Genomic DNA, 25,216 nt, shown 5'->3' on the forward strand with positions numbered 1-25,216 from the left:
TGTGTGTCCAGAGAAAAAGGATCCTCCCTCCCTCTCAGGAAAAAACAGCTCCTTCAAATGAAACATGAACCATGCCATGGTCAACAGATTAGAACTGAATCTAGGAAGGCAGTGAGTCAAGATAACGGACTCTGGAGGGCAACACCTCATTTTTGTCTCTACATTTTCCTGCCTATAGAGAAGTATAAACCACCCCAGAGATAGGGGAAGGCTTTGAAGAGCTGCAGCAACCTACTTCATAGACTTAGCATCTGAATTCAGAGTCATGAAGTATAGCACACTGCTATGCCTGGCTTTGCAAATTTGATCAAACTTTTAAGTAAAAGTAGAGAGATAGGAAAAGACAAGTGGCTTAAAGATAGCTGTAATATTGGTAGATTCTTGATCAGAACCTAAATTCAGAATTAAAATATTTATCTTTCAAATGCCTGGGGCAGTGGGGCCAACAAAAAGACTCCTCAGAAAAAATGATGAGGTTCATTGTTCCCACAGTTATTCAACATCCAGCATATGAAGAGCTCAGAGAGGTGGCGGACTGTGGGAGTCGTTTCAACAGTAATACAAAAAAGCCAAATTTAGTGTTGTGTCTGAGGTCCCATAACCCAGTCTAGGGGTGTGTTATTTCTTTTTCGCAAATGATTGTGGGGTTGATTTCAGTTGGCTTCTAGATCACCTTTCCAGCTCCTGTGTCCTCCTGGGCTTCCTTACAAGGGCACATCTGGGGTTCTCACCTGTGAATACCGCGTATCTTCCTATTTTAAGATTGTGTGGTTGGTGTGAGTGCTACCCTAAAGAAAAGTGGATCAAGTTTTGAAGCAGGAAGAACTAATCCGTATCTGTTTTGTTACGTGTATTCTTTCCTGATTGCCAGGATGACAACTAGTGATTCTGATAAATTACGTATAAAACTAACGCCAAACCTAATGAAACCAAAACCAGTACATTGATACATTCTGATTATAAGTTTGATGTGAGAGAGCTAGGCCTGACGTCTTCTCCTCTATGAGTGTGCTTTAGTGGCAGTCTCTTGAGGGAACTTTGGGAGACTGTACCTGAACCCAAAGAAATGTTTAAAAGGCTGGGAATTCCAGGCTCTCTTTGGCATGTGATAAAGATGTTTCAGAGCAGGTGAGTCTTTTGTCCAATTCCATGTGTAAATATTTAGGTAGCTCCTTACCCATTCATAAATAAACTTATTATCTGACATTTTACAAAAGCCATGTGAAAATATCTAAACAAAGTTTTGATAAATATGCCAAGAGCTGATTTATCAAAGTTGAGATTAAAAGGTACCTCTGAGGTTCTATAGAATTATGATCCCTAGTCAGTTTCTGAGGATGGCCTTGTCTGGAAGTTTTACACCCATCTTACCCCTGTAGAGCTGTATAAGGAACAAATACATCAGGGCTGTTTCATTCCTATCATTTCAATAGGTATATTTGAAACTCAGTGGCCTGCCAAGACTGAGAACAGTCAGTTCTCAGGTAATTTTATCTGATGTAACACATCATTAAAGAGAATGTATTTCATCAATTATCTTTGCTTTTGTATAAATTCCTTCTCCTTCCCAGCTCCCAAAGAGAAATAACATGTAGTCTTAAGTACTGAACGTAATATCTGAGGTTCTCTTTACATCCAGTGAAGCATGGTCTTTGAGAATTCTCAACCCTGGTACTATACAAACTGTCTGAGCTAAATGGATCTTGCCCCGTGTGATTTTTCACAATGCTTCCTTTGATAAACTAAGACGTCAGCCACCAAAGCAAATGTGGTGGTGACGTCATTGCTGATACAGTTCCACCAAATCACACACTCTAGGGAGGCAAGAAGAGTCAAAGTTGCAACATGCTGGTGAAAGAAAGATTGCAGCAGTGATAAGGAGATCGGAGAAAGCACTCAGATGCCAGCTGCCGAGCAGAAAGAGAAATCTACTAGCACTGTACAAATCCAAGCAAAAAATGTGACTGCGTCTTTTGGGAAGAAAGTGTTGCTTTAATATAAGGCGAAAGTGCTAAGAAGTGAAATGTCAAATTCTACCACGTGACCTGGCAGGCAAAAGAAAGCTATTATATTATAGTCATCCTGCAGTGCTCAAAATTTAAACTCAGGATATTGTCATCTTTATCAGCAATAAGGTATATGGCAGTAAACATATTAAAGTTCCCCTAACTAAGGAACCTTCTGTCCTTCACATCTGTCTGAATGGGTTTCAGAGTCTCAGAAAAGTGAGATTTCCAGAAGCACACATCTCTGAATACAATAAGTTCTCTTTATTTTAACCCTTAGATTCCTGAGCACAGGGGATGGCAGTCTATGATAATTTGACCAGAAGTTGGCAGAAAATACAAAGAGCTTTAAGGAGTGGCAGATTCAGAGGGGCCAGTGAGCTCTGTATGGAAAGAGGGACACTCCCAAGCACATTGAATACTTGAGGCTCCAGGACAGCTCTTCTTAACTTGGAAACGGGCAGTTATCATCACAGTGCTACCAGAGTGTATTAAAAAATCCAAAGACTTTTAAAATTCATAAAATCCAACAAATATTAATTGGATGTCCCCTGTACCATGATGAGGAATACATAGCCTCTGCCCAGAAGTTGCTCATTTATAGCTGAGGAGACATACAAACAGGCAGCATAGCACAGACTGGAGCCATGACTAAACTTAGAACTTGGGGCGACAGAGAATAGGCGTCTTTGTTAGGAGTGGCTTCCCCTAGGTGATGGAGCTTAAACCAGGGCTAGAAGGTGAGTCTAAGTTAGGCGAAGGAGGAAGCGGGTAGGAAGGCATTACAAACAGAGGAGAAACAATCTGTATATATGCGTAAAAGCAAAAAGGATATGACAACTTTGGGGAAAATGAAAGTTCAGAATGTGCAGGAATGCAGGGGACACCAGGGCTTCCCTGGGAGGTCAGCAGTAAAGGACCCGCCTGCCAATGCAGGAGACTAGGTTTCTGACCCTGGGTTGGGAACATCTCCCAGAGAAAGAAATGGCAACCCACTCCAGTACTCTTGCCTGGGAAATCCTGTGGACAGAGGAGCTTGGTAGGCTACAGACCGTGGGGTCACAAAAAAGTCGACTGCAATGTAGTGACTAAACAATAGCAATAGGGGACACCAGGAAAGTGGCAAGTGAGATATAGGCAGGGACCAGTTCATGAATTCTTTTTCTATCTTCTTTTGTTTCTGTATAGAATTTGCTTGGCCTTGAAGGAACTAAATGTCTTAAAAATCAGACTTTGGTATATATAGTTTACTTTAACATAAAAATACCCCCAATTATAGAATTGATTGTAAATTTTCATAAAAATCTTACTCAGTTCACTTCAGTCGCTCAGTCATGTCCAACTCTTTGCGACCCCAGGGACTGCAGAACAACAGGCTTCCCTGTCTATCCAACTCCCAGAGCTTTCTCAAACTCATGTCCATCAAGTTGGTGATGCCATCCAACCATCTCATCCTCTGTCATCCCCTTCTCCTCCTGCCTTCAATTTTTCCCAGCACCAGAGTCTTTTCCAGTGAGTCAGTTCTTCACATCAGGTGGCCAAAGTATTGGAGTTTTAGCTTCAGCATCAGTCCTTCCAATAAATATTCAGGACTGATTTCCTTTAAGACTGACTGGTTGGATCTCCTTGCAGTCCAAGGGACTCTCAAGAGTCTTCTCCAACACTACAGTTCAAAAGCATCAATTCTTCGGCACTCAGCTTGCTTTATGGTCCAACTCTCACATCCATACATGACAATTGGAAAAACCATAGCATTGACTAGACGGATCTTTGTTGGCAAAGTAATGTCTCTGCTTTTGAATATGCTGGCTAGTTTGACCATAACTTTCCTTCCAAGGAGTAAGCATCTTTTAATTTCATGGATGCAGTCACCATCTGCAGTGATTTTGGAGCCCCCCAAAATAGAGTCTTTAACTGTTTCCATTATTTCCCCATGTGATATTTGCCATGAAGTGATGGGACTGGATGCCATGATCTTAGTTTTCTGAATGTTGAGATTTAAGCCAACTTTTTCCCTCTCCTCTTTCACTTTCATCCAGAGCGTCTTTGCTTTCTGCCATAGTTCCTCTTTGCTTTCTGCCATAAGGGTGGTGCCATCTGCATATCTGAGGTTATTGATATTTCTCCCAGGAGTCTTGATTCCAGTTTGTGCTTTATCCGGCCCAGCGTTTCTCATAATGTTACTCTGCATATCATTTAAATAAGCAGGTGACAATATACAGCCTTGACTTACTCCTTTCCCACTTTGGAACCAGTCTGTTGTTCCATGTCCAGTTCTGTTGCTTCTTGACCTGCATACAGGTTTCTCAAGAGGCAGATCAGGTGGTCTGGTATTCCTATTTCTTTCAGAATTTTTCACAATTTGTTGTGATCCACACAGTCTTCACCTATTTCTCAGTAATTTGCCATTAAAGATCAAAAACAATAACAAAAAATGGCAAAGCTTTAATCATGACTGATTCCAGGAGTAGGTATGTGTGAGGTTGTGTTAGAAAGGCCCCTTGTTCAGAAGTATACCGCATGGCATCTCATTGGTGTAGTGCCTGTCAGCAGAGCTCAGTTCCTCACCTTCTTCAGGTCAGTGCTCAAACGCCATCCTGATAGTGAAGGTTCCCGTGAAACCTAGCAATGCCTGCTCTCCCCAGACCTGCCCGCTTCGTACTTCCCTTCTCTGTTTCAGTTTCTCCACAACGACTTATAAACTTTTATACACTTTGTGTATCTCTTTATCCTCTGTCTCCCATAAACTATACAAAAGCAGAGATTTCCTGTGGTTTGCTGCTGCATCCCCAAGGTATACAGTGCTACCTGTTATATAGTAATTATTCAATATATTTTAATGTAATTGGATGCAGTAGTTTTGAATATGCAGACAAAGCCTTATACATACAAGGACATCTAATCTATGACCAAGTTGGCAACACAGGTTAGCAGGGAAAGGATGAATGATTCAGTGAAGTCATTTTATTACCTTTGAAAGTGAAAATTGCTCAGTCATGTCTGACTCTTTGCGACCCCATGGACTATATAGTCCATGGAATTCTCTAGGCCAGAATACTGGAGTGGGTAGCCTTTCCCTCCTCCAGGGGATCTTCCCAACCCAGGGATTGAACCCAGGTCTCCCACATTGCAGGTGGATTCTTTACTAGCTGAGCCACCAGAGAAGCCCAAGAATACTGGAGTGGGTAGCTTATCCCTTCTCCAGAGAATCTTCCCAACCCAGGGATCGAGCCAGAGTCTCCTGCACTTGCAGGCGGATTCTTTACCAACTGAACTATCAGGGAAGCCCTTATTCCCTTTACCCAGCTTCTCTTTTTCCTAAAGTGGCCTAGCATTGGAATAGCTGAATCTCTACAAATTAGATTTTTTTTTTAGTCTCTGATCCTATAGATTATTCCCTCAATATCAATAAGACACAAAGCTATAGAACAAAGTGGGGCAATTATCCATACAGATTTTAAAATGTATTTCTTCCATCTGTGTGTGAGTCACTCAGTCATGTCCAACTCTTTGTGACCCCATGGACTATAGCCTGCCAGGCTCCTCTCCATGGGGTTCTCCAGGCAAGAATACTGGAGTGGGTTGCCATTCCCTTCTCCAGGGGATCTTTCTGACCCAAGGATCAAACCCTGGTCTCTCTCATTGAAGACAGATTCTCTCCCTTACATCATACCTAAAAGTTAATTCCAAGTGGATTAAGGACTTGGAAGTGAAAATTTTAGAATTAAAACAAAATAATTGAGTTTATTTTAAAATTCCAGATAAGGAAGAATTTCTTAAGCAAGACAGAAAAAGTACAAATTATAAAGGATCAGATTGGTAACTTTGACTGTGTTAAGATTAAGAGCATCTATTCATAATGTATTCAGTTCAGATCAGTTACTCAGTCATAGTCAACAAAAGGTCCAAAATGTAGTACTTGGGTGCAATCTCAAAAATGACAGAATGATCTTTGTTCATTTCCAAGGCAAACCATTCAATATCACAGTAACCCAAGTCTATGCCCAAACCACTAATGCTATAGAAGCTGAAGTTGAACATTTCTATGAAGACCTACAAGACCTTCTAGAACTAATACCCCCCCCCCCCCAAAAGATGTCCTTTTCATCATAGGGGACTGGAATGCAAAAGTAGGAAGTAAAGAGATACCTGGAATAAAAGGAAAATTTGGCCTTGGACTACAAAATAAAGCAGGGCAAAGGTTAACAGAGTTTTGCTGAGAGAATGCACTGGTCATAGCAAACACCCTCTTCCAATAACACAAGAGAAGACTCTACACATGGACATCACCAGATGGTCAATACCGAAATCAGATTGATTATATTCTTTGCAGCTGAAGATGGAGAAGTTCTATACGGTCAGCAAAAACAAGACTGGGAGCTGACCGTGGCTCAGATCTTTAACTCCTTATTGCAAAAATCAGAATTAAAGAAAGTAGGGAAAACCACTAGACCATTTAGGTTTGACCTAAATCAATTCCCTTATGATTATACAGTGGAAGTGACAAATAGATTCAAGGGATTAGATCTGATAGAGTGCCTGAAGAACTATGGACAGAGACTTGTGACATTGTACAGGAGGCAGTGATCAAGGCCATCCCCCAGAAAAAGAAATGCAGGAAGACAAAATGGTTTTCTAAGGAGCCTTACAGATAGCTGAGAAAAGAAGAGAAGTGAAAGGCAAGGAGAAAAGGAAAGATATACCCATCTGAATGGAGAGCTCCAAAGAATAGCAAGGAGAGATAAGAAAGCCTTCCTCAGTGATCAATGCAAAAAAAAAAAGAGGAAAACAATAGAATAGGAAAGACTAGAGATCTCTTCAAGAAACTTAGAGATAACAAGGGAACATTTCATTCAAAGAGAGGCACAATAAAGGACAGAAACAGTATGGACCTAACAGAAGCAGAAGATGTTAAGAAGAGGTGGCAAGAAAATGCAGAACTATACAAAAAAGATCTTCATGACCCAGATAACCATGATGGCATGATCACTTACCTAGAGCCAGACATCCTGGAGTCCTAAGTCAAGTGGGCCTTAGGAAGCATCTCTATGAACAAAGCTAGTGGAGGTGATAGAATTTCAGCTGAGTTATTTCAAGTCCTAAAAGATGATGCTGTTAAAGTGCTGCATTCATAATGTATACCTTTTTTAAAAAAGGAAAAGTTCAAGTCACAAACTGACAGAAGATATTTATATGCATGTAACCAACAGAGGATTAAAATCAAGAATATTTTAAAAAATCTATAGTGAATAGAAAAAGATGAATATGGCAATATGAAAGTGTACAAAAAAAATAAGTGAGTAACATTGTTATAAATCAAAGACATGCAAATTAAAACTACAAGAAAATACCATGCTTTACTTTTCGGTTTGGCCAAACTTCTTTAAAGTTGGAAGATATCAAGTCTTGGTGAGTTTGGAGTAACAACGCTCTCATCCATTGCTTGTGGGTGGGTAATTGGTACAACTACTTAGGGGGAAAAAAAAAGCCTTCTGACCCAGCAGTGTTATTCTTAGGTAGATAACTTAGAAAAACTGTTGCACATGTATATCTAGAGACACATACAAGAATGCAAGATAGAAATTTTGCCTGCAACAACAAAATGCTGGAAACAACTCAAACATACATGAATTATAGAATGGAGAAATGAATTTTACCAAAGTCACACAGTAGAAAACTCTACCACAGTGAAAGGGAAGACCCACACTTCATATGTCAGCCTGGATGAACCTTAGAAACACAATGCTGAATGAAGGAAGGAAATCACAGAAGAGAACATGTGACTCTGTTAAAATAATGTTCAAATCCAGGCACGCTTAAGTAGTAACTTCTCTAGATATGTAGCAGAGTGATCCAAAAAAGCAATGAATTGTTAATGAGAGTGAATTTAACAGTGTAATTGTTACCCCTGGCTGAGGGAAGCCGTATGGCCGTAAGGGGACAAGGGCTAACCTTTTTGTTTGGGGATTAAAAGAAATTGTTAAATTCTCTTCCCTTGGCAAAATTTCTCTGTATGAAATATTAAAAAAAAGCAAAAAGATATGGCTTAGCTTGAGATTTCTGAGGTTTTTGTAACGTGTCCTCCACCATGTAGCATGCCCACCCTCTTCGAAATTAAACTTTCTAAACATGGTAGGTGTTACTGTTCTCCCCATGAGGGGGCTCAATTAACTCATGGTTCCAGTGCGTTCAAAGTCAGAAATGACTTTGCTCTCCTTCAAAGTTGTGATTATGTAATACTTGCTTGTAAAGGAAATTGATGTGATCATGTCTGGCTAGCAGGAAATTAAGCAGATAAGTGGTCAGACCATTACACGCAAGCTCTAATGGACTGGCAGCTGGGTACCTGGCTCCCTGTGTCACAAGCCTCTGTTTTGCCGCACAGACTCTGCATTTTGTCGTAGTACTATTTTCATATCATCACCACATATCATTTTAATTACTGTAAAATATTTAAATTACGATAAAAATATTAAAATAACTATTAAAAAGGAAAGAAAGCTTTTGCACAACTTCAAATGTGGAGCTTCTATTTATTGGCCAAAAGGTGCTAAATAACTGGAACAAGGAAATTTAAACCATAGCAGCAACACCTAAAACGATGTTTAAAGTATTATTAGGAATATTCTGTAAACTGCAGCCCAGATTTCTAGCCATTAATTCTTGTAGAAGGAAGTATTATTGTTTCCCCTTTCTGTATTTGAAAAGGGAAAAAAAATTCAGTCCATAAAAGCACTAGAATTGTCATTAAAGCTTCTTATGACTTAGGGAGTACAATTTTCATTTCTTTAAGTCATGGAAAATTTCAGTAGATAGTTTGTACTGTGATGAACATAAATACAAACAGAAATCACTATTCTACTGTTATCCTTCAAATATCAAAAAATAAAAGACAACAACCTCCCCCTAACCACATGCATCTTAGCATACCATTGCTGTATTTAGGTTTGGGGAGTTAAAATTCCTATTTTGGATTCACAAAGGAGATGCCTAAAAGGATTTTGAGAGGCAAACCCTACAATGGGATGAACTCCAAAAAAATTTGTTTTCAGCTTCTTTGCCAGTAATTGTGAGATCTTGAATACATATTTTTATATTGGGGGACTCTGTTTCCTTGTCTAGGCTCTCTCTCAAGGTTGCTTCTATTTTAATATTCTATGCTAAATTTCACAGTCTCTCTTTAAACTAAAAGACATACATTATTTAAGGATGTAACACACATATTTTACAGGGGCAGGAATGGCTGTACGGTAAACCGTTAGAGGGTTCACCCTGCAATACTGGCTTTTTAGGATGTCTTATGCCCAGAAACTCATGTAGAGGAGGTGCTTCACAGCTGTGTTCAATAAGTGAGTGAACGAATGGAGGAATAGTTTAAACTCAGTGAAGCTACCAAATCTTGTCATTTGACTGAAAATTCCATGATTTTTTTTTACTTCATTAAAATATTGTAGCAAATTATATGTATAAGTTTTAAATTATGTGATTTTTCTTGGGAAATTTTTTTTAACTCTTTACCTATCCAGGCCTCCCGTGGCCTACCCACAAACCAGCAATCTAAAGAAATAGAGTTTCGAAACAGTTGAAAGAACGTGATTAGAAAGCAGATATTTACTTTTCACATTAGCATTTTATTGGCCAACTGACATGCCTTCTACCCACTCACTAAACAATCGTGGGCATGTTAATTCTCCATCTTGGGTCTCTGACTCTTTGAAAACTGGAAATAATGATGTTGACCTATTTTTGAGGAGGAAATAGCTAACAAGCCGTAAAGATCAAAATTCATCCCTGAGCCTCTGGAAGGCTAATCTGTAACACCAATCAGTGAAAGTTATTTACTGGGTTGTTTTCCTTTGGGGAAAACTTCTGGAAATGAAACAGCACCCATTATGAAATTCAGGTTTTTTCCTTTCACAGTTGCCAAAGTTTGTTTGTTTGGATTGTTGTTTGTTGTGGGTTTTTCCCCCTTCTAATTTTCTGACAGAGTTTTGGAAGTAAGATCATTATTCTTGTGGGGTATCTTTTGGGTAGCAGGTCAAGATTTTGTTCATGATTCATCAAAAGAAGTAATGAGGAGGTGACTGAAAGTCCAGGGGCAGGTTCTCTGTGAAAAAAATCTGGTCCTGAATCTCCTTTTGGTTTTTTTTCCCGTCAGTTGAGACAGTGTATTTCTGGATGGTTATTGCTAAGTTTTGGATAGGCGCTTTTAAAAGACATTGTCACAAAGTTATGAAAATATTTTATCAAAAAAGATCTGATCTTTATATAAAGATCATACCTAGTTTTTATGAAACTAGTTTCTCCTTCCTTACAGGTTTTACTGACCATGGTAGTTAATCTGAACATCTGCTAAGGTCACTTGCCTTGTGCAATAATAACTTATCAAATAGCAGGGCTATAAAAGAGTGACAGTCACCCATACACAGTACGCCATATGGCCCAATTCAGTGCTAATACAGGGGATGCCACGAGCTTGGTAAACAACAGGCATGATGTGGCCTGTGTTAACAAGAGTGGGTTTTCTATCTGTCTAGCCGTGGAAATACAAAGTCATATAATGATAAATTTTGGCCTCTCAGAGATGAAGCTAATATCATTAGCCATTTATTGCAAAGGAACTTAAATCTTTTCAAATTAAACTCATGATGGATTTTAATCATTCAGTTAATGTTGGTAAGTGATTATGCCTCAAGCCATTATGGTAATGATCATTATTAGCAAGAGTCTGTTTTTACAATGTTCCTAATGTTTAAAATTAATCTAGAAGCCAAAAGCCATTAAATCATTTCACCTGCAGCAGGGTTTAAAAGACATTTTTCACATAACTGCGATTTAAAAACAAAGCTAAGAAGGCAATGGAAAAATACACAAGAAAATCAATGTATTAACTACAGCGCCACCATGTGACCAAACTCTAAATTTCCATATAGAAGTGAAAGAGCAAATACACCACGGAAAAGAAGTATGTGTAAAACAAACCACGGGGAAAAAACCACAGATGGATACTGGTAGTTGACCTGTAATGTAAGAAAAAGAAGTACACTTGAGGGATGTAAAAAAGTTGACCATTACATATAAGATGGTGTCAGCTCCCAGCATGAAGAATTAAGTGTGAATGAAAATTACTGTACAAAATGTTTAAAGCAAGTCTATAATCTGAGAAATCTGTTATCCTCTCTGGGTGTCAGTTTTCACACCTACAAAGTTTTAAGAATCAGACTAGATGATTTCTTAGTCATTTACCAGGCCAGGAGTCCTATGGCAAGAATCACTTCGAGGCATGTGGCTCAACAAATTTTATGCAAAACTATGCATGAAAATTCTTATACAGAATGAAATTGCAATCTAATAGTCTAATTAATGTGGAGAAGGCCATGGCACCCCACTCCAGTACTCTTGCCTGGAAAATCCCATGGACAGAGGAGCCTGATGGGCTGCAGTCCATGGGGTCGAGAAGAGTCGGACACGACTGGGTGACTTCACTTTCACTTTTCACTTTCATGCGTTGGAGAAGGAAATGGCAACCCACTCCAGTGTTCTTGCCTGGAGAATCCCAGGGACGGGGGAGCCTGGTAGGCTGCCATCTATGGGGTCGCACAGAGTCGGACACGACTGAAGTGACTTAGCAGCAGCAGCAGCAGTCTAATTAATGACATATATAAATTGAAGTAAATCACTAAAGGTATTACAGAAAAAAATAGAAAATAGAGATATCGCCTAACTCCAGAAAAAAATAATTTAGAAATAATTCATATCAGTAATGTTTAAAACATTTGTACATTCATATATCAAGTATATCTTGATTTCCAATGATGTGCCAGGCATGGTACTTGGTTTTAGGGATTATAACATATTTAGAAATTATTCTCCCAGTAGGGAGAGTAACAATGACAGAAGGAACTCAGAACTGTGTGAGGCTAAGGGAGACATGGGTTGAAAAAGAAGGAAAGATTAGATCAGTTTCTAAGAAATATGTGAAGCCAATCTATAGACTGAAGTATCTGACCCCACTCATATGAGCTATCCCTGGAAATGCTGTTTGCATTCTTAGGCCAAGCATTGTAAACTGAAGACCAATCAACCAAACAAAAATGACTAAGGGAATGACTAATGGGAGAAAGTTATGAGGAGCTAAATATAAAGGAACTGACTATATAGACTGACTAAACCAGGTCTCAAAATAGAACGCTGATGAGGGTGTTATTGTTTTATAGGGCAGACAGTGATAACCATGGAAGTGAGCAGCAACAGGAAGTAGGAAGAGGAAAATTTAGACAGTATCAGAAAAATAAAGCTTCCTGTTAGAGAAGATTATTAGCCTAATCCCATCCCTCAAGGGGAATGTTAGACTCTCCACTTGCTGATCTGCGGGGCGCCCACTAACTGGGGCTCTGGAGTGTGTATTTTTAGTTTTCCAGGACAATGAACTGGACACCTCTCAGCCTTTCTTTTACACTCTGCCAATGGTAAGAAGAGGAGTGGGAAATCAGGAGGAGGAGGGGTCAAGGCAAAGCAGGTGAGTTCCTAATATAATGTAGACATGGATTTTGGAGTCTTTCAAAATTACAAACTACCCAGCGAAACCATTTCCCCCCCTTCACTTGCTGTTTCTCTCCCATTGGTTTGAATCAAGGAGGTCAACAGGCCCAAATTTCTACTTCCCTGGAGACAATTGAATTCCAGTTCTTAATGCCTTGAGTGACTTCACTTTCACTTCCATGCATTGGAAAAGGAAATGGCAACCCAGTCCAGTGTTCTTGCCTGGAGAACCCCAGAGATGGGGGAGCCTGGTGGGCTGCTGTCTCTGGGGTCGCACAGAGTCGGACACGACTGAAGTGACTTAGCAGCCGCAGCAGACATAATACAGGAAATGTGGCTTGAAAGAAGTCACACTTGCCATGTAGAACAATTGAAATTCCTTGTTCTCTTCCTCCTGTCTTGACCTAATGCAGAAAAAGTCACCTGGCCAAGGTAGGTTAGTTTAGGAGCGCTCAGTCTGTCTGACTTCCTCTGACTTGTCTGCCTCCTCATGCTCCACGACAATGACCTCCAGGGAGTCAGACTGTCCTCCAATCTTGTTGGACAAACTCTCAATCAGCCCATGCTTGCCTCTGATCAGACCATGCCAGAGAGACACAGAGCATTAATTATCTTCTGTTGCCATTTTAAAGGGCAGGAAACAGAAAAGCTCTGTTGTTTCAGCAGCTGCCCTTTGGGTTCTGTAAGGAGGCACCCATGCTTGGCTGCCGTTCCAGTGGAGGGGCTGGAGCCCGGTGTGTTATTCTCATAACTTCTGCCTTGTGGTTTGGACCTTGGCTCTTTTGGTTACTTATGTGACTTCCGACTTTAACCGTCTGCTTTGTTCCTAGATTGACGAGTGGCTACACTGTTTCTGGTTTTCTGGCATTTATTTTCCTACAAGTAGGCTTTGACCTTGATGTTGATTTATAGAACTTTGTACTAATCTTTGTTTGGATTTACGGGGTAATTTTTAAAACATTGTTTTAGGCTTAATCTGCTCAGTTGTGCTGGGACAAAAACTCTTTAGTTTTCACACCTGTACCTAAGTATTTATCGTGAGAAAATCTGCTTTTGTTTTGGCATTCTATGTACAAAGGAATCATTGCAGTAACAGTGATACTGTGCTGAAGTAATATAAATTATCATTTAATCCATGAGTTTGTTATTAGTTATTATTACAGTAGTCACTTTTGCAGGTAAGGGGCTTTTTTTTTTCTTTTACTGATTGTGCTTCCCCTACCCCCCCCTCAAAGTATCGAGGTAGTGGAATATTTTGGTTTGTTTTAATATGAGTGGTTAGAAATATAATGTTCTAGAATAATCGTATAACTGATATATCCAATTGGTTTACTAGAGCATTACTCATCATAACTTATTATGTATACTCTATAATTTTCTTGCATAAGTAAATTATTATTTCTTTTAAGCACAGCTGGCACTTATATTTCTCCACCCTCCATAATTTAGAAATCTTGATCAACAGACAGGTAAATAGATGGTCTTTGTTGATGGGTTATAATTAAAGTACCAAACACTTACTTATGTCAGAAAATAGGCTGCCTTAAAATATACCTATGAATGTGCCTCAAGAGGACCCATGTGACTTCGGTAGCAGAAAGTACTTATAATAGAAAATTGCAATTCTAAACTATGGTGAAGTACAAATACTAAGGCTCCAGCACTTTCAAAAACTATGACACAACCTACAGAGATTCTCTGATTTATAGAAATATCAATTATTTCCCCTTCTTGTTCTCAGCTGCTCCCAGAGAGCAAGTTAACAAAAAGAGCATCAGTTACCATATCTGCCTAATTTCTCCTTGGTAATCTGCTAGAATTGTCAGAGCATATGACTAGGGTATGGAAGATATAATGACTTATTATATCTTAATATATGCTAAGCCATACATTCTCCCCTACCCAATATTTGTGACATAGGCTTCCAGGCCACGTGAATTCTGGAATTCTATCTAATACAACCGTTTTGCACCCAAGGTATGAACCATAAATCAGAGGTCAACCTAATCACTTGGAACTTCATAGAACCAAAAAAAACAAAAAATACCTCATCTCTAAATCATCATGCTATGCTTTTTTATGATTAAGTAATAGGTAATAATTAGATATCAAAAAATTTGTAAATAACAGATTCTAAATCTGAATCTTAGAACCTTAGACATTTTAGAAATAGATTTTAATATATCTCTTTTAACAGTTTGTTAATTATATCAGTTTAAATACATGCAATTACCATTTTTATAGATTATAAAGGTCAGATGTTGGCTGCTTCATAAGGTTTAACTACATAAAATCAGAGGATAATAAGAAATTTCATTGAACACTGTTATGTGCTAGACATTCTATTAGACACATATTTTTTTTATCATATTAGAGCTTCACAAAACCCTGCAAGGTAGATAGTTATTATTCCCATTTATAGAGGAGAAATGATGTGATTTGACAAAGCTGATTTTGCTATTAGGTTTTGGTTTAAACCTGTGTCCTTTCCACTGTGCTGTGCTGCTCCCTTAGATTATTTCTAGGGAACAGCTCCACTTCTAGTCAATGAATTCTCTCGAAAACACCCCTAAAGTTTAGTCAAGTAGCCTCTTGTTAGACCCTCCAATGTTCAACCCTTCACTGAACACTCACTACCTTTCAGTTCAGTTCAGTTGCTCAGTCGTGTCTGACTCTTTGCAACCCCATGGACTGCAGCACGTCAGGCCTCCCTGTCCATCACCAACTCCCGGAGTTCACTCACACTCTTGTCCATTGAGCCGGTGATGCCATCCAGCCATCTCATCCCCTGTTGTCCCCTTCTCCTCCTGCCCTCAATCCCTCCGAGCATCAGGGTCTTTTCCAATGAGTCAACTCTTCGCATGAGGTGACCAAAGTACTGGAGTTTCAGCTTCAGCATCAGTCCATCCAGTGAACACCCAGGACTGATCTCCTTTAGGATGGACTGGTTGGACCTCCTTGCAGTCCACGGGACACTCAAGAGTCTTCTCCAACACTACAGTTCAAAAGCATCAATTCTTCAGCGCTCAGCTTTCTTTATAGTCCTACCCTCACATCCATACATGACTGCTGGAAAAACCATAGCCTTGACTAGATGGACCTTTGTTGGCGAAGTAATGTCTCTGTTTTTTAATATGCTATCTAGGTTGGTCATAACTTTCCTTCCAAGGAGTAAGTGTCTTTTAATTTCATGGCTGAAATCACCATCTGCATCAATTTTGAAGCCCCCCAAAAATAAAGTCAGCCACTGTTTCCACTGTTTCCCCATCTATCTGCCATGAAGTGATGGAACCAGATGCCATGATCTTTGTTTTCTGAATGTTGAGCTTTAAGCCAACATTTTCACTCTCCTCTTTCACTTTCATCAAGAGGCTTCTTAGTTCCTCTTCACATTCTGCCGTAAGGGTAGTGTTATTTGCATATCTGAGGTTATTGATATTTCTCCCAGCAATCTTGATTCCAGCTTGTGCTTCCTCCAGCCCAGCATTTCTCATGATGTACTCTGCATAGAAGTTAAATAAGCAGGGTGACAATATACAGCCTTTACGTACTCCTTTTCCTATTTGGAACCAGTCTGTTGTTTCATGTCCAGTTCTAACTGTTGCTTCCTGACCTGCATATAGGTTTCTCAAGAGGCAGGTCAGGTGGTCTGGTATTCCCATCTCTTGAAGAATTTTCCACAGTTTATTGTGATCCACACAGTCAAAGGCGTTGGCATAGTCAATAAAGCAGAAATAGATATTTTTTTGGAACTCTCTTGCTTTTTCCATGATCCAGCAGATGTTGGCAATTTGATCTCTGCTTCCTCTGCCTTTTCTAAAACCAGCTTGAACATCTGGAAGTTCATGGTTCACGTATTGCTGAAGCCTGGCTTGGAGAATTTTGAGCATTACTTTACTAGCCTGTGAGATGAGTGCAATTGTGCGGTAGTTTGAATATTCACTCTTTGGCATTGCCTTTCTTTGGGATTGGAATGAAAACTGACCTTTTCCAGTCCTGTGACCACTGCTGAGTTTTCCAAATTTGCTGGCATATTGAGTGCAGCACTTTCACAGCATCATCTTTCAGGATTTGAAATAGCTCCACTGGAATTCCATCACCTCCATTAGTTTTGTTTGTAGTGATGCTTCCTAAGGCCCACTTGACTTCACATTCCAGAATGTCTACCTCTGAATACAACCAACTCCAATTTTGTATGTTTGTCATGACATTTTTATTTCTATTGTCAAAATCTGCCTGCCTGTAACCTCTTTTTCTTCCTGTTTCTGCACCCTGGGCCAACCCAGGACACGTCTAATTGCTCATACAAACAGCAGTCTTCAAAATCTTCACCTTGATGGAGAGGAGACCATCCTCCAGGATGCATTCAGTGCATTAAATCAGAACCGGCTTAATGGTGCTATTTTCTCAACAGGAAGAATACCTGGAACCAGAGACTGGAGTAGGATTGGCTTCCCAGCCCTTTCAGTGACTGGGGATTTTGTGCTTCCCACAGCTATAAACTCTACAAGGGTAGAGGTACTGGTCCCCAGAGAGAGAATACTCTGCAGGGAACAATGAAAGGGTTCCACTGCATCTACTACAAGCTCTGGCTGTTGCGGGGCCACCATGGAGCAGCAGGCCAAAAGAAAGGTGACCACAGCAGGTCATGGCAGGGTAATTTACCTTGATCAATAGGAGGACAGATAGAGGGCTGCTTTTACACAGTAGCATCAGAGAAACCTAAGTGTGGAACCCCGTGATCCCCACTGGTACCTCCTTGCCCCACTGAAATGAAATGGGTAACATGTGTGTAGCAACTTGGTCTGAAAAACATATGATCGTTGAAGCCTGAGACATTTAAGGAATAAAGATTCAGGTAACACACTAGGTAAGGCACTTAGACATTTCACAGTGGTAGCTGAGAGTGAGGGGGATTTAGGATGCATAATGGAGGGTACCAGTTACAGCCCTGAGACCAACTGCAGTGATGAGAACTCTCATCCATCCCATTAATTTCCCTGTAAATTTCCCCTCATGAAGAGAGGCCCATGGGAACCATGGAGGAACTTTGCCTAAACCTAATTGGAGAAATGGATTTGTGCAGTGCAGGTAGACGGGGGCGGCGGGGGGTGCTATGGTGGTGCAGATCTCCTGCTGTGGGGAGCATGGCTGACTGCTGGGCCAGGTCCTCACCTCTGGACCCATTACAATCTTCACACTGAGGCTGGACTCCATAGGGTGCTCTCAGCCGACGACTGAGGACAGTGCAGCCCAGCTGATTCTTACCAGACACAGAGTTTCTAGGACTTATCATTTGAGTTTTGAAATTCCCCAAGTTCTCAAGCATGGCTAAGAGTTTCCTAGAAATACATTTTTTTAAAGAATTTATTGAAATATCATTGATTTATAATTTTGAGTTCATTTACAGCAAAGTGATTCAGTTCTGCTGTGGCTGCTGCTTAGTTCCTTGTCATGTCTGACTCTGTGCGACCCCATGGACTGTAGCCCACCAGATTCCTCTGTCCATGGGATTCTCCATGCAAGAGTACTGGAGTTGGTTGCCATTCCCTTCTCCAGGGGATCTTCCTGACCCAGGGATCGAACCTGGGTCTCCTGCATTGCAGGCCAATTCTTTACCACTGAGCTACCAGGGGAGCCCAGCTCAGTTATATGTGTGTGTGTGTGTGTGTATACTTATCCATTATAAGTTATTATGAGATATTGAATATAGTTGCCCGTGCTGTACAGTAGGTCCTTGATAGATTTGATACACAGTAGTGTGCATATTCATGGGGTCGCAAAGAGTCAGACATGACTGAGCGACTGAACTGAACTGAACTGAACTGAGTGTGTATATTTTAATCCCAAACTCCTAATTTATCCCCCCTCTCCTTTTCTTCTTTGGTAACTGTAAGTTTGTTTTCTATGTCTGTGAGAAGAAGGGGACGACAGAGGATGAGATGGCTGGATGGCATCACTGACTCGATGGACGTGAGTCTGGGTGAACTCCGGGAGTTGGTGATGGACAGGGAGGCCTGGCATGCTGTGATTCATGGGGTCGCAAAGAGTTGGACACGACTGAGCAACTGAACTGAACTGAACTGAACTGAGTCTGTATCTGTTTTGTAAATAAGTTCATTTGTATCATTTTTTTAGATTCCACATATAAGCCACATCAGAACTGCATTCCAATCTGAGACTCTTTCTACCCAGTCCCCCTTCCTCCCCCATCCTTCACAGGCCTCAGACCTGCATCACAGTCTGATGCTCTCTCCCCCGACTCCTGCTCCCTCCCCTGCATCCTTCAGAGGTTTTTCACGGAATAACTCTCTTGCCTGTCTAATCTTACCTTGGTGACCACTTCTCAGAAGACCTAAGCTAACATAGAACCCAGGATCACTGCAGCATCGCTCACCATCATCTCTGACCAGATTTGAGCAGCATCGCAGCGTTTTCACCAATACTAGTGCTCGGCCCCTTTCCACCAGTTATGGGAACCATAGATCCTTTTCCAGAGAGAACCAGGAACTCATTTTCCGTGTAACATCCTCCTGGCCTAAGGGAGTTCAGTGTGGGAGATGGAAGATGATTAAATAGTTAAGTTGGTTTTACATCTGGCTTTTAAGCCTGAGTAAGTTCTTTGTATCCATAATCTGTATCAGCTATGCCCATCCTCTTCTATCACCTAGCTTGTAGGTCATCAATAAATATTTCTTGTACTTTTTCTCATACTACCAGCTAAGGGCTTCAACGTACTCGAGGTAGTATGTGCCAGGCGATTGCAATGCCTTCATTCTTTCTTCCACAGGAGAACAGCAGATTCCTATACTGTGCTCAGGCGACTTGCTTGCAGTGTGTCTTCTCATTCTGGAGCCTCTCCCGAGGTACACTTGTTCTTTTCCACATGTAAAGCATGCAGTGTATAGAGTGAGAGCAGACTGCTTCAATCCTGGTTCTGATACCTTTTCTGAAAACACACCCATTGGTTAACCCCAGCCTAGTCTCCTCATTGCTAAATGGAAGTGATGATATCTCCCTCAGGTGGTGGTTAAAAGTATAAAGTAGAATTATAAAAATTGTAAAAGAATATGTAAATATTAGTCATCATTATTTTTTACTTCCTCCTCATTGAAACAGGTCCTAAACCACAGACTTCCCAGTTTGACTAGATGAAGATCAGTTTCCTCAATTCTTTGTTCTCCACTCTGAACATGAATTTACTCTCATTCTCTATATGATTGTAAGTACAATACTGCACACCTATTTGGAAACAACCAAAACTGCTTGACTGTTCTTCTGTTTTCTATCTGAATTAGTGTTTTCTAATTTTTCAAAGGGAAAACACCCAAAATGAATAATTATTTTGACATATATCAAACCCAGTGACCAACACAATTAAGCTCATAATGCATGCTTAAAATGATAATCATGGTAAGTTGTATTGAGGTAAAAATATTTACTGTCCCTTCCTGGTGGGTCTTTCCAGTGAAGCCCCTCCAAGTGACAGGATTGTATTCCCTAACCAGAGACATCTGTCTTGGCCACATGACTCGCTTTGTCCAATGATACGTGATTAGAAATGATGCAATGGCACCCCACTCCAGTACTCTTGCCTGGAAAATCCCATGGATGGAGGAGCCTGGTAGGCTGCTATCCATGGGGTCGCTAAGAGTCAGACACGACTGAAGCGACTCAGCAGCAGCAGCAGCAAGCCACTTCCAGGAAGAAACTTTAAGAACCATCGTATGGTCCACCATTGCTCTCATTAACTTGAAAAAGCCAGTGTTTCACATAGAGGCTTCTCCTTCGTCTTAGATACCAGTATAGAGAACCCATGACAGATATAGCTTGTGAAAGAGAAATAAACGTTCAGTTTTGTGCTGCAAAAGCACTTGATTGTTCTTAGAGCCCATGGCACCCCACTCCAGTATTCTTGCTTGGAACTCCCATGGACGGAGGAGCCTGGTGGGCTGTAGTCCATGGGGTTGAGAAGAGTCGGACACGACTGAGCGACTTCACTTTCACTTTTCACTTTCATGCATTGGAGAAGGAAATGGCAACCCACTCCAGTGTTCTTGCCTGGAGAATCCCGGGGACGGCGGAGCGTGGTGGGCTGCCATCTATGGGGTCGCACAGAGTCGGACACGACTGAAGTGACAGCAGCAGCAGCAGCAAGCCCACCTAAGCTGACCGATCGAGTCATAATAGCATAGTGTCTAAGCGCACCATTCAATATTGACACCATTCAATAGTGTGTATCAGTGTACAAATGGGTATGCAAGAAAGAGTATGTATATTTTCTATATATTAACTGGACCCCTTTCTTTGAGGTAAAAGCTTTTGGAAACCAAATTTAAGAAACCTTAGGGCTATTTGTGCTTCTCACTTTGCTATGTACTCCTCTCTGCTTACAACCCACAGAGACTGAGACTGTTGCTGGAGTAAATGTATGGGGAGGACTGGAAAATATAAGTGGAAAACAAATCTCAAATTATTATTTAGCCATACTCTTTACAAAGTAATATAATGTGAGAAGAGAATGCAGGGTGTACTGAAATCAGATCAGTGTGATATTTTGCTCATCATGAACAATTCTCTTTCATTAAAATCCTGGGAATTTTCAGTTTACTACTGTAGACATACTTAAAAAGAACAAACATGGTATTCTTAGATTTTGCTCTACTTTATTTTTAAAAACTAAAATATGCTTGTGATTTTCTTTGTCCTACAATTCTATACAAAAAGAAACTAGAAAGAAACATATGGATGCAAAAAAAGTTTCATTTGTTGCCAGATACCTTCTCTACATAACATCTGGACCTATGGAACATCTGCACAGCTTTTCATCTGGATGTTTGGCAAATACAGAGACAGTGTTTCCTTTCTAAATCTAATTCTTACACAGTGTTATTCTCATAGCATATTTGTTAATGCTTCTAATATCCTATTATTTTATCAAATAAAATATGGATACAATTTTGGAGCATGAATTGTTTACTGTTGTGGTGCCTGCCCACGTACAAGCTCCGATCGTTAAAAAGGAAATATTTTTGGTGAATTCTTTCTCCACAGCCATCAATCTATTTCAAGAGAGATTAACAATAGAATGTGTCAAAGCACTCCCTTCATGTTCGGTGGTCTCTATTGTGCATGCCCTTGATGGGAGATGAGAGAATTCTATTCTTTGGCCAGATGCTGATATCATCCTAGGACATCTGCATGGATGTCTGCGTGGCACTTAGGGTAAGGGGGGAAATCTGATTGTGCCCTTGAGGGTATGGAACATGGAGACAAGCATCATAATCATCCTTTGCAGAAACTCCAAGGGACTCAGTTACATGTTTTTCCCTTGTCAACATCTGTCAAGAACCACATGTCAATTACTACTCCATCTTTTCTCAAGTAATAAAGGAACAGAGAACTCCCCAATGAACAGTCTTTATCTTTCCAACAATCCGCCCAAGGCCTCTGCTTTTGGATGAAACCTTCATAAATTTGTTGTCATTTTCTACTTACAGGGATCTTGGCAGAGAAAGAGGCCTGAATGGAAGGGAAAGATGTTACTTTTAGTACAGAAAACATATACGAGTGTCTGTTCCCGAGTATTGAATAAAAAGAAAGGCAGGGTAAATTTAACTGAGCTATTTCACCTTCTCTAGAGCCATCCTAGTGTTTTACTGATAAGATCACCTAATAGCTGATTTTGTTCAGGCTCATTCTTTTATGTTTGTGCAGTTTTATCTTTCATTTTTCATCTTGTTTATTGGCTTGTACAGGCGTGTGTATGTACACATGCACCTTAGCTAGCAAAAACCTCTTCTACAGCAGTGAAGACGTATGTGGGGTGCCCCTCTGTGTGCCTAGGGTGAGACCTACAGCACCTGTGCTTCAAGATAGGTGGGATGAGAACTAAGATACTATTTATGTATGCCTTGGGTAATTTCATCTTCTTTTAAGAGACAGCCAAAAAATAATGTACTGAGGTCTTATTTTAGCAGAATCTTTCTATATAATTTGAATCCGTTGAACAGCATTAAATCATCATTTTCCCTAGATCCCAATTGTACCATTTGTCAAGGCTTTTTGACACAAATCAACAGAAAGGCTCCATATTTCAGCTCAGACAGGTGGATAAGCATCCGAAAATAGGTGAGCACAGAAGTAGAGAACTTACTTGTAAAGAGATGTCAGTAAATTGCCAAAATCCCTCTGGTAAGAAAATGGTTAGAAAGAATTACCAAATTTCACTATGAGTAGCTTCAGATTACCTGAGGGCTCGTGATCTGTGGTAAGTTTTCCACCTTGCTTTTTCTCCCATGTAAATTTTATAGGTTATGATTTCTCTACGCTTAGTCAATTGACCAATGTAAACCCCTAGATGAAAAGGGGGGGTGGTATTTCTTAACCAGAAATAGTTAACTGATAAAAACTTACAAATCAAAATACACACCAAAATTGCAGACAGCCATATGAGAGCACAGAATTAGTACATGCAAAGAATTCTGAATTAAGGAGAAACGAAAAGTCATAGGAGGCAGTGAGTCTTACAGCTTTAGTACCAGAACCTAAGTTTGAACGTCTACCTCAGCACTTACTATCTTTGTGATCTTAGGCAAGTCAGGACCTTTCTTGAGATTCAGTTTCTTAATATATGATATGGAAATGATCATCCCTACTTCACAGTACTTTGGTAAAGGGAAATGCATTGGATAATATACATACAGCTGTTAGTATAGTGCCACACAAATTAAGGACTCAGTACTGGCTAGTGTTCTTATAATGTAATAACAGAAAGGATTTCTGAAGAAGATGGTTTTGATCTGCATAAAAATTTATCCATAGATCTGAGTCATGAGATAGGTTGATTTCATTTGTCCCTGAATATCCAGGGACAGTTCAGTTTTTTCTTGTTCCCAGTTAGGTTATGAACTTGTATTGCTTTGTATTAATAAAAGTAATGTGGTCATTTGCATAAATGTGTCTAAGGCACAGGCTGTGATGCATTTCAAAGACTATGTGTACCACTTCTCTTGAACATACAGTGAGGGGCTTTCCCTGGTGGCTCAGATGGTAGAGAATCTGCCTGCAATGCAGGAGACTATGGTTCAACCCCTGGGTCAGGAAGATCCCCTGGAGAAGGGCATGGCGACCCACTCCAGTATTCTTGCTTGAAGAATTCCATGGATAGAGGAGCCTGGCAGGCTACAGTCCAAAGGGTCACAAAGAGCTGGATATGACTGAGGGACTAAGATTTTCACTTAGCCTGAGACTGAATTCTGGCTAGTGAAATGTTGGCCAGATAAGCATTGCTTCTAAGCCTGGCCCATAAAAAGCTCCCACCTCCAATATTCCACATGATTTCCCCTTCCAGTTGGTTGGGCCAGGTTCCCACGGGTGACCCTTGGGATCCATGTGTTAAAGACAGTGGATTCACAGATGGAAGGGGATTGGATTCCAAAACAGCACTACAGGAGTGCTACCCAACCAGGAACTACTTCAATGGATTGTAACATGAAGTTGTGGTTCAGTTTCTCAGTGGTGTCCAACTCTGCAACTCAGGCTTCCCTGTCCTTCACTATCTCCCAGAGTTTGTTCAAGCTCATATCCATTGAGTCAGTGATGCCATCCAACCATCTCATCCTCTGTTTCCCCCTACTCCTCCTGCCCTCAATCTTTCCCAGCATCAGAGGCTTTTCCAGTGAGTTGGCTCTTCACATCTGGTGGCCAAAGTATTGGAGCTTCAGCTTCAGCATCAGTCCTTTCAGTGAATATTTGGGGTTGATTTCCTTTAGGGCTGACTGGTTTGATCTCCTTGCAGTCTAAGGGACTCTCAAGAGTCTTCTCCAACACAATTCAAAGGCATAAATTCTTTGGCATTCAGCCTCCTTTATGGTCCAACTCTCACATCCATACTTGACTACTGGAAAAACCATAGCTTTGACTAGATTGACCCTTTTTCAGCAAAGTGATGTCTATGCTTTTTAATATGCTGTCTAGGTTTGTCATAGCTTTTCTTCCAAGGAGCAAGTGTCTGTATTTCATGGCTGCAGTTACCATCTGCAGTGATTTTGGAGCCCAAGAAAATCAAGTCTAACACTGTTTCCATTTTTCCCCGTCTATCTGCCATGAAGTGATGGGACCAAATGCCATAATCTTAGTTTTCTGAATATTGAGTTTTAAGCCAGCTTTTTCATCCTCCTCTTTCACCTTCATCAAGAGGCTCTTTAGTTCTTCTTCACTTTCTGCCATAAGGGTGGTGTCATATGCATATCTGAGGTTATTGATATTTCTCCCAGCAATCTTGATTCCAGCTTGTGCTTCATCCAGCCCAGCATTTCTCATGATGTACTCTGCATATAAGTTAAGTAAGCAGGGTGACAATATACAGTCTTATGTACTCCTTTCCCAATTTTGAACCAGTCCCTTGTTCCATGTCCAGTTCTAACTATTGCTTCCTAAACTGCATACAGGTTTCTCAGGAGGCAGGTAAGCTGGTCTGGTATTCCCATCTCCAAGAATTTTCCAGTCTGTTGCGATCCACACAGTCAGGCTTTAGTGTAGTCAATGAAGCACAGGTAGATGTTTTTCTGGAATTTCCTTGCTTTCTCTATGATCCAGCAGATGTTGGCAATTTGATCTCTAGTTCCTCTGCCTTATCTAAATCCAGCTTGAACATCTGGAATCTC

The sequence above is a fragment of the Bos indicus x Bos taurus genome, chromosome 2 (assembly GCF_003369695.1).
Source record: "Bos indicus x Bos taurus breed Angus x Brahman F1 hybrid chromosome 2, Bos_hybrid_MaternalHap_v2.0, whole genome shotgun sequence".
NCBI classification, from domain to species: Eukaryota; Metazoa; Chordata; class Mammalia; order Artiodactyla; family Bovidae; genus Bos; species Bos indicus x Bos taurus.